Below are 15,335 nucleotides of genomic sequence, written 5' to 3'. Positions count from 1 at the left end.
GTTGTGACATATCTCTTCTGAGGGATATGAAGTCATTAACTCACATGGATGTCACCATGTACTGACTGCAGTCATCAGAGTATGCTACTGCATATCTAAAGATAGGAAATGTGTGAGTAACACAACACATGTAAGACTCCAAACTCTGCACAGTCTGCAGATAGCCCTATAGGTGAGAGTTTCCTTAACCACATAATGTCATGCCAGACTTTAAATCATGTAGAACAGCCATATCCACACAAACCATGTTAAACCAACAGTACTTCAAATGTAGAACAGCAATACTTACATTCTGTCCCTATGTCTGGAACATCCCCCCTCTTGTTTGTTGGCCTGTCTCCACAGTGTATGTTGTAAGAGGTATTTCCAACTATCCTCTGTGAAGCTGTTTTGTCGAACACCCACATGAAGTCCTGCTGACAGTGAAGGAAAAGGGCCAACAACCACATGAAGTGCTTATAGGAATGTGTTTCCATGAAATTGGCTACAGGAATGATATCACAGCTGTTCCACATGCAGTTAGCAAGTGGGGGAGTGCAGTTCATGTGCAGGCCATCAGCTGATCATGAGCATTCCTTACAAAACTCAAGCTGCTGCCTGCACAAAACAGATTTACATTTCCACATCCACCAGAGGTGTTTTGGGGGGGGGGCAGAGACAAAGTAAGAAAGGAAGGGTGTAAGAGCCAAGCAAGTTTGTCTATGATCTGTGGCTGGAGAGTGGTATCTGGATGTTATAACAGTTGCCTATATTGTTTAATAACCCATACTGTCACATAGTAATTGCACATGGCTGTACACATGTATGGCTGAGGATTGTCTACTACAACCTCTACAGTGTTTGAAAACTGTTGGCCTTGTAATTTGGATAATGGGACATATAGGTCCTCAATATAATGATGTCTCAAAACCCACACTGCAATGGATCCTGTCAGTACACACTCCTCCCAACCACCACACAGGATACTGATGACACACACACAAACACACACTTACCAGTACTGAGTTTCAAACCCTTACCTGACTATGTATTCTGTTACAGTGTTATGTATTTACTTCATGTGCCACGGAGCTTACATGTTGGAGATCTGTCCAAAGGTATCTTTGAAGGTGAGTAACAGCAACAGTGCTAAAGAAGGGATAAGGGAAGTGTAGTACATGTGAATGTCCACAAAGGCAGGTGTCAATGAAGACACACACACACACACACACATACAGTCAAAGAAACACAACACATCATCACAGTTGGCAGGATCAAGATTAGAACCCTTACCTAACTAGTTTGTTACACTACAGTATTACGCAGTTATCACAAGCGCCACGGAGCTTATATGGCTGATACAGGGCCAAAGGGATATTTCAAGTTGAATGACATCAGCAGGTGTGCTAAAGTAGGCCAGTGGGAGGTGTTGTGATTGTGAATGGCTTCAAAATCATTAATCTACACACACACACACACACACACACACACGCTTGCCAGTACTGAGATGCATAGGTTCATTGCTTCGCAGGTGTGTAGTAGGTGAATGGGCCTGATGGGTGTACAAGGCTAGGCAAAGGGAATACCTTGGCATCAGACCACATGACAATGGTCTCCAGTATGGCTCAGGGTTGTAGTCCCTGGAGTGTTTCCCACAGGTGGGTATTGTATTCACCATCCACGCATCTGGGTTACTTTTGTGGGTGGCCTGTGATGTGCATTGCTTCCCATGTATGTGCTCTATATTCCATAACATGGACAGTGTCTGGATTGTGCACATGTCCCACACACATGCTCTTTGACATGTGGAAGTTTACTTGAGGTCTCTGGGGCATTTTGTGTATACAGATTGTTATATTCTGATGTAGCATCCCTCACCTCATTTGGGGAGACCTGGCTATGGAACTGAGGTCATACCTGCACCTACATTGACAGCATGATACAGGTCTTCAGTGGAGTTAGTGGCATCTGTCCATACAGGTCATGTGTATAAGGCATGGTATTCCCTTTGTGGGTTACATTTGCAGACTCTGCAGTTGTTTCAGACATCCAGTGGTGAACATAGCAAAAGGACCACTGTAAGCATTTATTTGCCTACTGTAGGGATGGAACAGGGTGTCATGTTCTTTTACTTGCTGGATAACACACACTCCATCAGGAGATGTTACACATCACAGTACTTTCTGATGTCAGTGGCACTGTTGTGGTCAACAGGCATGTAGTCTACTGCAAACACTAGTGGTTACTGTCTGTGAGGCAATATGCATGGAACTACCAATATAGTGGTTGTTGCCTAGCCAAGTGTCTTTGTGTATGAGACATGGGTGGAGAGTGTTTTGTGAGTAATACAATGGTTGCCTATATTGTTCACCAATCCATAATGTCACATATAGGTATATGGCGTGTCTACATCAGCCTCTCTTGTGTTTGACATCTGTTGTCCTTGTAAGGTGGACATTGTGACGTATAGTAGGTCCTCAATATAATAATTTATCAAAACCCACCACACAATGTATCCTGTTATTACATAATCACAGCAACCTCCACACAGGATACTGGTGACAGACACACACACACACACACACACACACACACACACACACACACACACACACTTGCCAGTTCTGAGATTCAAACCCCTACCTAGCTATGTATTGCTACTACAGTGTACTGGATTTATCACATTTGCCACAGAGCTTATTGGATGGTTGTTGTCCCAAGGTACTTCTAAGGTGAGGAACATCGCCAGCCCTTGTAAATACTGGCATTGGGTGATGTAGTGGGTGACAGATCCCAAAAACAATTTTACCTTAATCACACATTTACATTTGCCAGGGGTGAGATTCAAGCCTCTATCTAACAATCTTTATGGACCATTATGTAACACATTTACCACATGCACCACTAATCTGACATGGTTTTAGGGTTGGCAACAGGTACTTGTAAGGTGGATGATATCTGCAGGACTGCTAACGTCAGGCTTTGAGATGTTTACTGGCTGTAAATTGGGACAAAATTCTTGAGGTACACACATGCATATGTACACACACACACACACACACACACACACACACACACACACACACGAGATTAAAACCCATACCTGTGTAGTTAGTACTACTATATTGTTCTGCATTTATGGCACACATCATGGAGTTTATAGGGCTGCCCCTTCTCCAAAGCGATATTTCAAGGGGACTGACATCAGCAGGCTTGCTAAAGTTGGGCAATGGGTGGTGTAGTGACAGTGAATGGCCTCAAAATCATTAATCTACACACACACATACACTCTCACACACACACACACACACACACACACACACACACACACAGAGTTTCACAGTTGCCATGTCTGGGATTAGAACTCCTACCTGACTAGTATGTTACACTATAGCGTTACACAGTTATCACACGCGCAATGGAGCTTATAGGACTAGCTCTTGTTCAAAGGGGTATTTCAAGGTGACTGACATCAGCAGGCTTGCTAAAGTAGGGCAATGGGAGGTGTAGTGAATGGGAATGGCCTCAAAATCATTAATCTCTACACACACAGTTTCACAGTTGCTATGTCTGGGATTAGAACTCCTACGTTACTGTACAACATTACACAGTTATTGCATGTGCCACAGAACTTATAGGGCTAGCCTTTCTCTAAAGGGGTATGACATCAGCAGGCTTGCTAAAGTAGGGCAATGGGAGGTGTAGTGACTGTGAGTGACCTGAAACTCATTAATCTCCACACACACAAACACGCACAGTTTCACAGTTGCCATGTCTGGGATTAGAACTCCTACCTGACTAGTATGTTACACTACAGCATTACACAGTTATCACATGCGTCACAGAGCTTATATGTCTAGCCCTTGTCCAAAGGGTTATTTCAAGGTGACTGACAGCAGACTTGCTAAAGTAGGGCAATGGGAGGTGTAGTCACTGTGAATGGCCTCAACATCATTAATCTCTACACACACACACACACACACAGGGTTTCACAGTTACCGTGTCTGGGATTAGAACTCCTACCTGACTAGTATGTTACACTATAGCATTACACAGTTATCATATGCACCATGGAGCTTATAGGGCTGGCCTTTGTCCAAAGGGGTACTTCAAGGTGACTGATATCAGCATGAGTGCTAACATAGGCTATGGGAAGTGCAGTGTGTGACAATGGGCCAAAAAACATTCCTCTGGGAACACACGCATAACACTCAGTAACACACAACGTTACATTTGACAGGGCTGGGAATACAAATGCTAGATGAACACTGATTTTTACTATCATGTTAGACAGTTATCACAAGTACCACAGACAGTATAGGGCTGAGGGATACCAAAAGCAAATATCTACACATAATTGACATCAGCACATCATGTGATATTGGCCAATTGGATGTGTGATGGGTGAGACAAGACTCATGATGGCAATCTCTTTGTCACTGTCGGCCTCCCTCTTCCCCACATCTCTTTGTGTGTATGTTTGACTTATTATAGTGTGTTGTCCTTGAATATGTGTGTGTATTCCTATCCATTGTGTGTGCAAAGCATGAATGGTGTGCAATGTGGTGTGTGTGCACAGACATCAGCGACTGACAGATATGTATAGTCCACTGTTGTTGTCAGACATGGGCTTCATTTCTCTAAGTGTAGGAGCATGCCCAGTATGACCTTCTGTGAGCATGTGCAGTATGACCTTCTGTACTGAGTGTGTGAATCCATTCCTGGTATTTTGTACTCCTGTGCCAGGATTTTGTGTTCTACACCTACAGCTAGCAACGCATTTCTGCAGGATATCTGTAGATAGGTTGACAGTATGGAGTCACAATGGGTGACAGATAGTGGTATACAGTAGCTATTGCTGTCTGTGCTGCTTATGGTACATGGTTGGTGTTAGCAGAGATATTCAGACATGTACTGTTTTACACTGTGATGTATTATGTCATCAACTACCAACAGATATACTTATTTTCTCACAGTTATTTCCTGGGAAATACAAGATGAATGAATCCATGTCCAGTATTGTGGTCTGCAGCCTACCCATTCTTGGCACGCATTCCATTCTGGAGGGGTAGCTGCAGATACTTGCTGATGGATCTGGGTAAATGGTCCAGCACCTTAGTACTGTGGTGGCTGAGGATCCCCTGCTTGTACATCTATCGACATAACAAAATGGCCATATCCAGCTGTAGTCATACCTCTCAGCTGTACAGATTCACCCAGGTTACCCAGAGGTAGGGCTCATATATCTGGTCAGTTCCCCTTCACATTGTGGTTTATGAGTGGGTTTATAGCCACCCATTACAGGGTTTGCAGGCAGGGCTAGTATGGGCACACATCAGAGTTTCAGACTTCACATACTCCTGGCGTCCATGCTTCTACACCCCCAACTCTGTTATTCTGTCCTCTTCCTAACATTATGCGAGTGATATCTGCAAAGTATCCCTATAGTTGTCCCTTCATCCCAGCATTATTTAGGGGTTGATCCACAGTTCATGCAGTAGGACATGGTAGGCATGCAACTGGGATTTGTCGACATGGCCTTGCATTTGTGTTCTGTGGACTGTGTTATGATATTTGGGACCTCATGAGATAACATACATTGGGAGTATGGGTGAGGCACAGGCCTTTGACAGAGGACTTTAGGGCATTCGGTAATAATGCAGGCCATCTGTAGCAGGCCAGCACATTCTGTCACTCCTACAGTCCCAGGCTGTGAGCCACTGGATTTTCCTGGGGTGACAGGGTAAGTGTGCGAGGTGGTGTTAATGGCAATAGTTCCTGTCCATATTAATCCATTGGTCTGGATGCTGGCAGGGTGCTGCTTACAGCTGGGGACACACCTGCATATATCACCTCTTCAGCATGATGCATTCTGTGGGTATTCCCATACAGAAGTGGGGTTCTTGCTGTACTCATTCCCAACAGCAGGGATATGACCTGTGATAAACCTGTGGATGATAGTGGTGTGAGCTGAGTGCATGTGTGATATGGAGGCTTCTTGCAGCTGACTCACAGATATACCTTGGACATTCCCCTTATGCTGCCTTGTGAGGGGACATAGGTAATCTCTCATTATTTCATAACTGTGCCTTTTGTGGTCTGCCAGTGATTGGCCAGACTACATCAGTATTCCATACTACACAGACAGCTAATGTGCTGCTAACCTGTATGTACAATTCCAAAGGTGTGTGCAGTTGATGGTTACATTATGTGTACTCTGTCTAAGGTACTTCCACCTGTGTACTTTGTGCATGTTTGGGCCCACATTCATGGCATGTCCATCTTTCAGATGTATACACCGATGGTGTAGAGTTTGTGGGAAAAAACAGAGTGAAAGGTGCTTGCATAGTTTATAGTAGTGTGCTCGGCTGCTGCCTGTGTAATTTGCTGATTCTGATACATTTCACCTGCCAGCTATGCTAGTTCTCCATGATTGCCTTCCTACTGCTGGTTTCCCTTTACATTGCATTTCTGTTTAAGCCCCGAGGCATGCCACGCATACCCATTGCTCAGATGTGAACAAAACTGCTATTTCCTGTTTTTTTTTTTTTGTTTAAAACCTGGTGCGTGGTGCACACACCTGTTTAGGCAATGTAAACACTGCTGGGCAGCCTCAGACACACACCCCCTTCCTTATCTATGCTTAGCTAAGGACAAACACAGGCCACAGAGCTCCAATAAGCTTACAGCATGCATGACACTCCCCCTTATGAGGTCATCTACCTCTTAAGCATGCATGGTGTTGCTGCACTTCCACGGTTGGGTGCTAGCTAACACTGAGGGGAAATCTATGATTCAGTATCAGTCCCCTCATTTGCATAAAACTGACTGCTAATGCATGGTTACAAGACTAACACTCAGTCTTCCCTCTTACCAACCACTATTCAATGGTATTGTTGTTTTCTGCATGCCATTGACTATTATGGCAGAATGCTGATTTTGGTTTAAAAGCTTACTTCCAGATTTTTTTTTTTTTATTTTGGGGGACAATCCTGTTTGCACACCACTACCCTATGCTTAAACGGTCGAAATCTGCCAAAAATAAAATAAAAGTTATTTTTTATAATTTTTCAACTATTTACCATGCCATTGGCTATCTATTTGACCATTGACATGCCTACTATATTGAATACATGCTTTCTTTGGAGCTGTTGTGCCTCCGTTATATAATTTGTAGAAATGTATTCAGTTAGTAGCCAAATACATTTCTGCAGGTTACACTATTCCTGCACAGACACCTTGCCTTCTTCCTGGATCACTAATTCACCTCATTTGCATGGTTTTCTCTTGCTAATTGGGCAATTAACCTACAGGAGTTGTGTCCATGCAGGAATAGTTTTGGAGCGCTCGTGCACATCCCGGGAGCTCATTCTTGGATCACTCGTCGACCATATTGTGTGCAGCAGCTCTTGCACTATTCCTGCAGACTGTGCAGAGCTTGCTGAATCCTGGGGATGATCTTATTTTAAAATTATATGTAACCTATTCACTCCTGTATCACCTAGTCTGCTTGTCTATCCATTTTTGTCTACCTATCCTCCTCCTGCAACAACCTGATGTTTTGCTACAGTGAATGTTATGGGAAAGTACTGTCTTTCCCTTTAGACAGTTCTTCCTCTTTTACATATGTATCCTTAGGTTTACCTTCAAAATGTTGAAAGCACATAGTCAAATGGGCACATTGTCGAAACGTTTCCATGTAATCCATGCTGCCGAAATTTCAGAAAGTAAAAAAAAAAATGAACATCAACATTTCCAACCCCTCCACACTGAAAAACAAGTGCTAACTTGGGTCAAAAAGGGGGCAAGATTTTGCAGTTCAGAATATCAATGTTTGAGGTTTTGAGAAGTCGTAGTTCAGAGTTCGTAGAAGTGTTTTTTATGATGTGACAGTCAACATTTTAAAGGTAAACCTATTCTTATGATGGTGCAAAAATCAAACTTTCATTCACACATGCAAATACACACACACACACACACACACACACACACACACACACACACACACACCCACACACGTGCACGAGCACACGAACATGCGAGTGCACACATTCTTTCTTTGTCAAGTATTATTTATTGACTTACTCCATATTTCACAGTCTAGTCCCTGTTATACCTTCTTTGTAATCTGCCATCAAGGACCATATATCCCAGTACTGTATGTACTCTAAAAAATTACTCTGATGCCTCAGTATTTTTAACTTTAGTTAAATGTCTGTCTTATTCCTAATTGGTAAATCATAGTAATCGGTTATTATCACTAAATAAAGAAGATGCTACATCTTTTGAAACACTGAACTTTATGGCCCCATAATTTAATCTGCAGCTGTAACCACCCCTAATGGAGCTCCAGCTGCCAACCAAAGATGGAAATTGTACTGCACAGAAAAGAAAATTAATATACAACATGAACAGTGATTCATGCATTTGCCCCACCAAGCTTAGCCTGTGTATGGGTGTAACGCACCTTTTGGAGAAAATTTAACTTCCAGTTTGTTGTGTCTGGCACCAGACATTCATCCCACAGACCAACCTGGCAGAGAAGTCCTTTGTACTTTATATTCCAACATGGATATGGAACAATTTACTTCTACAGAGAAATGTGCACCAGGCATGTGTTAATGAAAGTATTGTCTAACTCTGCTTTTATTAATAATAAATCAGAGTCTTTACCTTTCTCAATCAACTAGAATCAAAGATTCAAGATGTCTATACCCTATGACCAAACCTCATCCTGTAGAGGACGATTCTGATTTTTTTGTACTAACCCCTTTCTAGAATCATACCCATGTAGCAAATGTGAAGCACTCAACATACTCATGTAGCAAATGTGAAGCACTCAACATACTCATGTAGCAAATGTGAAGCACTCAACATACTCATGTAGCAAATGTGAAGCACTCAACATACTCATGTAGCAAATGTGAAGCACTCAACATACTCATGTAGCAAATGTGAAGCACTCAACATACTCATGTAGCAAATGTGAAGCACTCAACATACTCATGTAGCAAATGTGAAGCACTCAACATACTCATGTAGCAAATGTGAAGCACTCAACATAATAATGTTTGCCAGCATGAACAGTAATCCTGAAGGAGTACGTCTAACTTTCTTTTCAAAAATCTTCCTTAAAATAAGTAACTAAATAATATTTAATTACACATCTAGTCTTCCATTTAATTATTTTTCCTTTTGTGTATAGAACAGTGTCCCTTTAATATCCATGGAAATTATTTTGATGCAGCAATTAACATGCCACAAAGGGCCAGCTTCCAAAAGACTTGCTGTCATTGTAAGTGACTTCAGTGTAAGGCTTACCTATAAACAATGTTGGACAGATGGACCAGATTCCAAAATACCTGCTCTCATTCTTCACTCAGAGTAAGTTGTCACTTATACTGAGAGCAAGTCTTTTGGAATTAGGCCTAATTTCCACCACTGCTTTTCTTGTTTATCATTTATTTATTTTATTTTACATTTGTTGACCAGGATTGTCCGACTGAGCTGAAGAGCCCTTTTTCAGCGGATATATATACAATAAAAAAATGTGTGTGCACTGAGGAAGTACAGGCAGCATATTTATGCATAACAAAAGTTCACAATTAACATTACAAATGAAATTATGTTAGTATGATTAAATGCATCTTGTTTAGTCAAGATTCATGTAATTGTTGCAAGCAAAATGTCACTTTCTATCACTGACTGAAATGATTGAGGAAAAATTGCCATATACTGTAAAACAACTCCTATTGCCCCCAGATTGGAATCTCTAGGTATATTTCCTGCAACCTCACACAGACTTGGAGAAAGTGGAAAGAGTATAAAACAAAAATAAACCTCACATTTTGCATTTTCTTTGCTGCCTTTGATCAAAAACCAAAGCACTGATTCTATGACAGCCCTGTATGGACACAATAAAAATGCTGATAACAGAAAACAGAAATGTGATTGGCCATCTGCAATGTATTGATTCATGAAAACAAATCATGCAGTGAAATGTACTGCTTTCATTTATTTATTTATTTATAAATATTTATAAATAAATTAAATAAATATTGATTCATGATAAATCAAGCAGTGAACTATGCTGCTATCATTTGAAATCTTAAATATTCTGTCAGTAAGCAGTATTTCTTTTCAGCTGTTTAGCCAAATAAAACTCATCTTTTAAGCCATTATTTCACATGGCAGGCCTCTAGACTTGTGAGATGCTGATAACAATGTGTTGTATGACCATAAATTCTGTGGTATTAATGACTGGACTACAAGCAAGCAAGCAAGTAATGCACTCATGTTCCTCTTACCATGGAGCTGACACTTTTGATGCATAGTTTTATACAGTATCATGTGTTACATTTCCATGCTAGAACAGCGATATCAGCAGTATCCTGAAATGTCTATCCTGTACAGAGTCTATAATGAAGTTAGGCATAGTTTTCAATCCTTTGTGTACTCTCTGATATAGGAGGTGATTAATCTCTGCAGCAGCATGCTTGCTTCAAGGAATTCTTGCTACTTTACTCTATTACCCTTACAGCCCTTCAACTGGCTTTACGTATGTACCCCTGAATTGTCACTACAGCGCTTCATCTTCTGCCCCAAGGTCACACCTCCAAATTCTCTTTTATCAAAAAAGATAAATGCAAATTATTGTCATAAAAGATTTACTTTTCACCAGGAGAGCCGTGTTAGTTCTGTTTATAATTCTATTGTTACACCTTTTTTCATTTATCAACATTCTTTGGGAGACAGATGGCTTTCTTTTGCAGAAGGAAATATGTTAAACCTGAAAATTTCATGTCTGTATTAAAATGTGTTCATCATGTTCATATATGATTTCAGAATTAGTTTGCTGACATTTTAAGGCTGGACTGGAGACCTAAGTTGTCATTGTTATGTATGTATGTATGTATGTATTTCATTTTTAGTTGAATATTTACTACCATTGTTGTACAGCACCCCTGCTTTAACTTCAATTATTTTGTGACAAAATTAAGAATGTCACCAAAGTTCTTAGGTTGTTACTATGCATGCATTCCAGAAGATCATTAGTGTAGTCCAAATTCCTACTTGAATCAAAGCACTGACTTCCTCAAGCTCATAGAGTAAGGAATTAAAAGCTCAAGGAATCAAACCCTACATCACAGGAAGCAGTCCATTAACAGCTTATAATCTTGATCCCTTTTGCTCACTGCCTGATCACTTTACAGCAAACATATATCTTATAAACTCTTAAAGTTAGAAATTTAAGCTATAGTAGCATTTTATATCCATTGAATGGCTAAATACTTGAGCTTAGCACAATATATACCTTTCAGCAAATGTAATTTTTTTCATCCATTTTATTTATGGTTAAAACCTTAACAGAAAGTCATATAGATAGCTGACACTGTATTCAAACCCATTCTTAATGATAATTATAAATTGTCTTTGTATCTAAAAATCAAACTGATTTTAATTTACTCAGCAGTGTTCAAAAGTCTTGTCCGTAGACTCTTTCATTATATTATATATATATATATATATATATATATATATATATATATATATATATATATATATATACATATATATATATAGTTAAATGCCAAAAAATCTTGCATTGCTCTACCCCAACATTTGGAATAATTAAAATGGTATATTAGATTTGTTGTATATTATAAGGGCATTTGCAACTGTCTCCATTATCTATATACTAGATTATCTCTTGGATAGCTTGTGCATGCTATGCATATGCATTTTAACACTGACAGTGAATATGTTTAGGTAATGCTTTAGTGCAATACAAGTTGCTTATATAATTTTTAAAGAGGTCAAACATGAACTGCCACAATGTAGGGATAAGGATGCTTTCTTTCTTTTCCTTGTATTTATCAATCTATCAATACATGCATGTTGTGTACGTGTATGTATATACGAATTGTCAGTTCATTAACTGAGTAAAGTGTTTGTGTAATTTATTGAAGGCATTAGTTAACAAATTCTTGAGATAGCAAAGGGAGGATGTTGATGAATGTGTGTGGGAGAGGTAAATGTAGCTTGTTTTCTTCAAAAAGATTCGTCAGTGGTGCCAGTGTATCTGTGAGTGTTTGCATGCTAGGATTACAGTAAGAGCAAGGGAAAGGGATCATACCGCTCAATCTTTTAGTGCAAGAAATCTGAACAAGGCCTGACAAAATGGGGGAACTAAGGCCCAAAAACAGGGACAGATTTTAAATACTGCTCTTATAAACTTAGAAGATTGTTAGAATAACAGGGTTTGTGTTAACATGCTCATACTAGTGATTTGCAAGAAAGCCAACAATCTTCTGAGGAATAGACCAAAAATATGAGGCAAAAATCTGGACATTATGTGAAAGTCTGGATAGTTGAGAGGTGTGAAAGGATAGAATGTCGAGCATGTGTGGTGTTGTATGTGATATGTGCCTGAGTTTATAATAGTGTTATCAAAAGGGTTTTTGCTAAGGTAAGGTAGAGGGTTGGGGTTTTGTGAAGGGCAGGGCTTGGTAATACACATTTATGGTGGTAAAGGGGTATGAATCAGTAGTGTAATTCAGACTGCAATTACAATACAACAGAATGTAAGTGTGGACTAGTGTAGATGACATGAGGTATGGCAGGGAGCTTTTCCTCCTTCATGTCAATAGTAAGATGCTGCCATCCCTAACCCAGACATGCCCTTTCCACTATGGTCTACAACTCTGACATTTGTTTAACGTCCATACATAATGCAGTTGTATGCAAAACATTGTATAATCTACTGAGATGCAACATTTGTCTGGGCCATGCTTCAGGCTTCCTTTCACTTTAATTAATTTCATTAGGGCTGAGGTGATCAGTACTCTGCAATTAATTTTTGGAACACACTTCCCATTTGATGTAGCAGTGTGATCTTTGTAGCTGGCCATCTTTGAATAACAAACAGCCGCCAACACACATATGTATACAATCAACCACCTCCGGTACAGTGTTCAAACTGTTCATTGATTTCAGGGGTCCAACATCCACTCATAGGTTTCTGTATTTACCACTTCTTTTGTCTAGCTGTAACTTACATACCACCAATGTTGTAGAGGTTATAAGTTTTATAACATTTTTACCAATTAATTTTATATGCCTGATCATTTGTTTCTATTAGTCATGCTTAATTCATGTATTCTCCCAGTGTTGTAGTATGTAATATTCATTGGTATAACGTTTTCTTTGTGTTTATTCTTTAAGCTGCATCTTTTTTCTTTATGTTACCACCCAGCTGGACTTTCCCAGTAAATAAACAAATATATAAATATATAAATACATATATGATAGTGGAACTTCATAATAACAAAGAACACAACATTAGTTTTCCTATAATGTTATAAATTTTACCAAAATTACTACATTCGGTTTAATTGAATTTGGATATTATTTTTGACCCATTTGTTAAATCAATCTGTTTTAAACTAGACATCACATTTATAAGAGGGAGACAATGTTTAGTGCTTAACTTTTCTTTCACTTTCAAAGAATAATACAAATTATTTGTTGTGTTGTTTTCATACTCTTAGCACTGTCTGAAGCTTCATGAGGAAAATCCATATAAAATGTGATAACACTTATATTTTTTCCCTTAATGCAGATCCTGTGCATCTTTACAGAGGAAGGAAACTAAATTTCATCAGAAATTTTGTGTTTTTAATCAAGGCTGGAATACAAGTATCTACGTGATGAGAAAAGAATCTACAACTTATTCAGGTACTAATGACATTTGTCTTCATGCAATCAGAATGTACATTTTGTGCATGATAGCCTTTAGGATAGAATGTTTGAGGTTCTAAAAAGATATAAATATCACTATCATGAGGGTCACTCATTTCTATCCCATTATTTACTGTCCTTAATGCTGCTGACTTGTTTAAATTACTGTAGTTGAGAAGAGATTGAGCAACTGCATTTGCAAAAATGGATAGAGTATGGGATTTTAATGCTTAGACTTCTTGATTTGTGCGTGTGTACCCTTTTGTCTGTGGGTGTGGGGTGTGTAGCTTTCCATAGATAAGTCCTTCGGTCCTGTAAAGATCTTTATAAGTGATTTGCAGTTCCTGATAGCACTTTATAAAAACACAGATCGTAAAAGATTGTTTCTTTACTTTGAATATCACTTCTATGTAACTTGTTTGTTTCAAAACCTGTCCCAGGGAGCACACTGTGCATATATCTATATCTATATATATATATATATATATATATATATATCTATATATATATATATATCTTAGGTGTAAACATATGCCATAATGATTAGTTTACTTCCTGATGTTACTGTGACTTGAAACTGCAAGCCTTCCTGAAAAATGTATAATCCATAATAGCTTACTACTGTAAAATGTCTGAACAATTTTCTTTGCCTGTGGATATGATTATAACAATTATCTAATCATGTGCTTGCTGTAATGTTACAATGACTACTTTACATTATACAATGACCCCCCCATTAATATTCAAAAATGTGCATGCTGATCAGTCAGTGTGCACGTTGTAAATAAGAGTTATAGTAATGGAAAAAGGTCCGGTCGTCCAGACTTTTTCCATTACTATAACTCTTTTTTTACAGCAATGGAGAATGCAAGATCTCCGTTGCTTCACACTGTCTCGCTATGTTAAAGGAGTTTAACATAGCGAGACAGTTTGTAAAAAGCAACGGAGATTTTGCTTTCTCCGATGCTTTTTTCAAAAATGTCTTGCTATGTTAAATGGGTTTAACATAGCGAGACAGCTTTAAAAAAAGCAACGGAGATTCTCCGTTGCTTTTTTAAAGCTGTCTCCACGGCCAGCCTTAGGCATAGGCGAACTAGGCGACCACCTAGGGCGCTGTACAGACCAGCCTCTTAAAGGGCGCAGTTTTTATTTATGCATGTATTTTTTATGTAAGTATTTCAATTAACCAAGTTTGCACTCTTCTCGGCGCCCTGCTTGTGTAACCGGAAATCACTTACAGCTGCAGGTTGGCCAGGACGCTTTAAAAAAAAAATGAGGGACAGTTTGACAGTTGAGAGGTATGCATGTGTGCATTTCATCCCATCGTCCCGTATATGAATCTTACTAGTAATACTAGGTTAGCCAATGACACCACAATGTAAGCAGAAGACCAAGTTACAGATCCGTACAACTTTTTGATCTTTGAACTGCCCTGCCAACAGCGACACTTAGAAAAACTGATCACAAACTACTACAAATAACATTAAGAGAAGAAAATACTGTATTTCGTCCAAAACAACCTGGACTGAAAGTAGCTTAAATGCCAACAAAAGTAGTTCCAAAGAAAATGAAAATGACCTTTACTACTACCAGAGTTGACAATCCAGTGTATCTCC

At 39.2% G+C, this 15,335-nt stretch overlaps 1 protein-coding gene across 1 annotated transcript in view; it reads left to right on the top strand.

The window, feature by feature from the left end:
• Positions 1 to 13,604: 13,604 nt before the first annotated feature.
• The window catches only part of SGCD (sarcoglycan delta), a 3,695,933-nt gene continuing 3,694,202 nt past the window's right edge, over positions 13,605 to 15,335 (top strand). Inside the window, exon 1 of the mRNA XM_044069343.1 lies at positions 13,605 to 13,716. The gene's annotated coding sequence lies outside the window, so the exon portion shown is untranslated. The remainder of the gene's footprint in view (positions 13,717 to 15,335) is intronic.

This window comes from Protopterus annectens, chromosome 4.part0 (assembly GCF_019279795.1).
Source record: "Protopterus annectens isolate FY-2018-M chromosome 4.part0, PAN1.0, whole genome shotgun sequence".
Lineage (NCBI taxonomy): Eukaryota > Metazoa > Chordata > Ceratodontiformes > Protopteridae > Protopterus > Protopterus annectens.
Note: the sequence above shows the minus strand (reverse complement) of the source record. Positions and strands in the feature narration are given on the sequence as shown.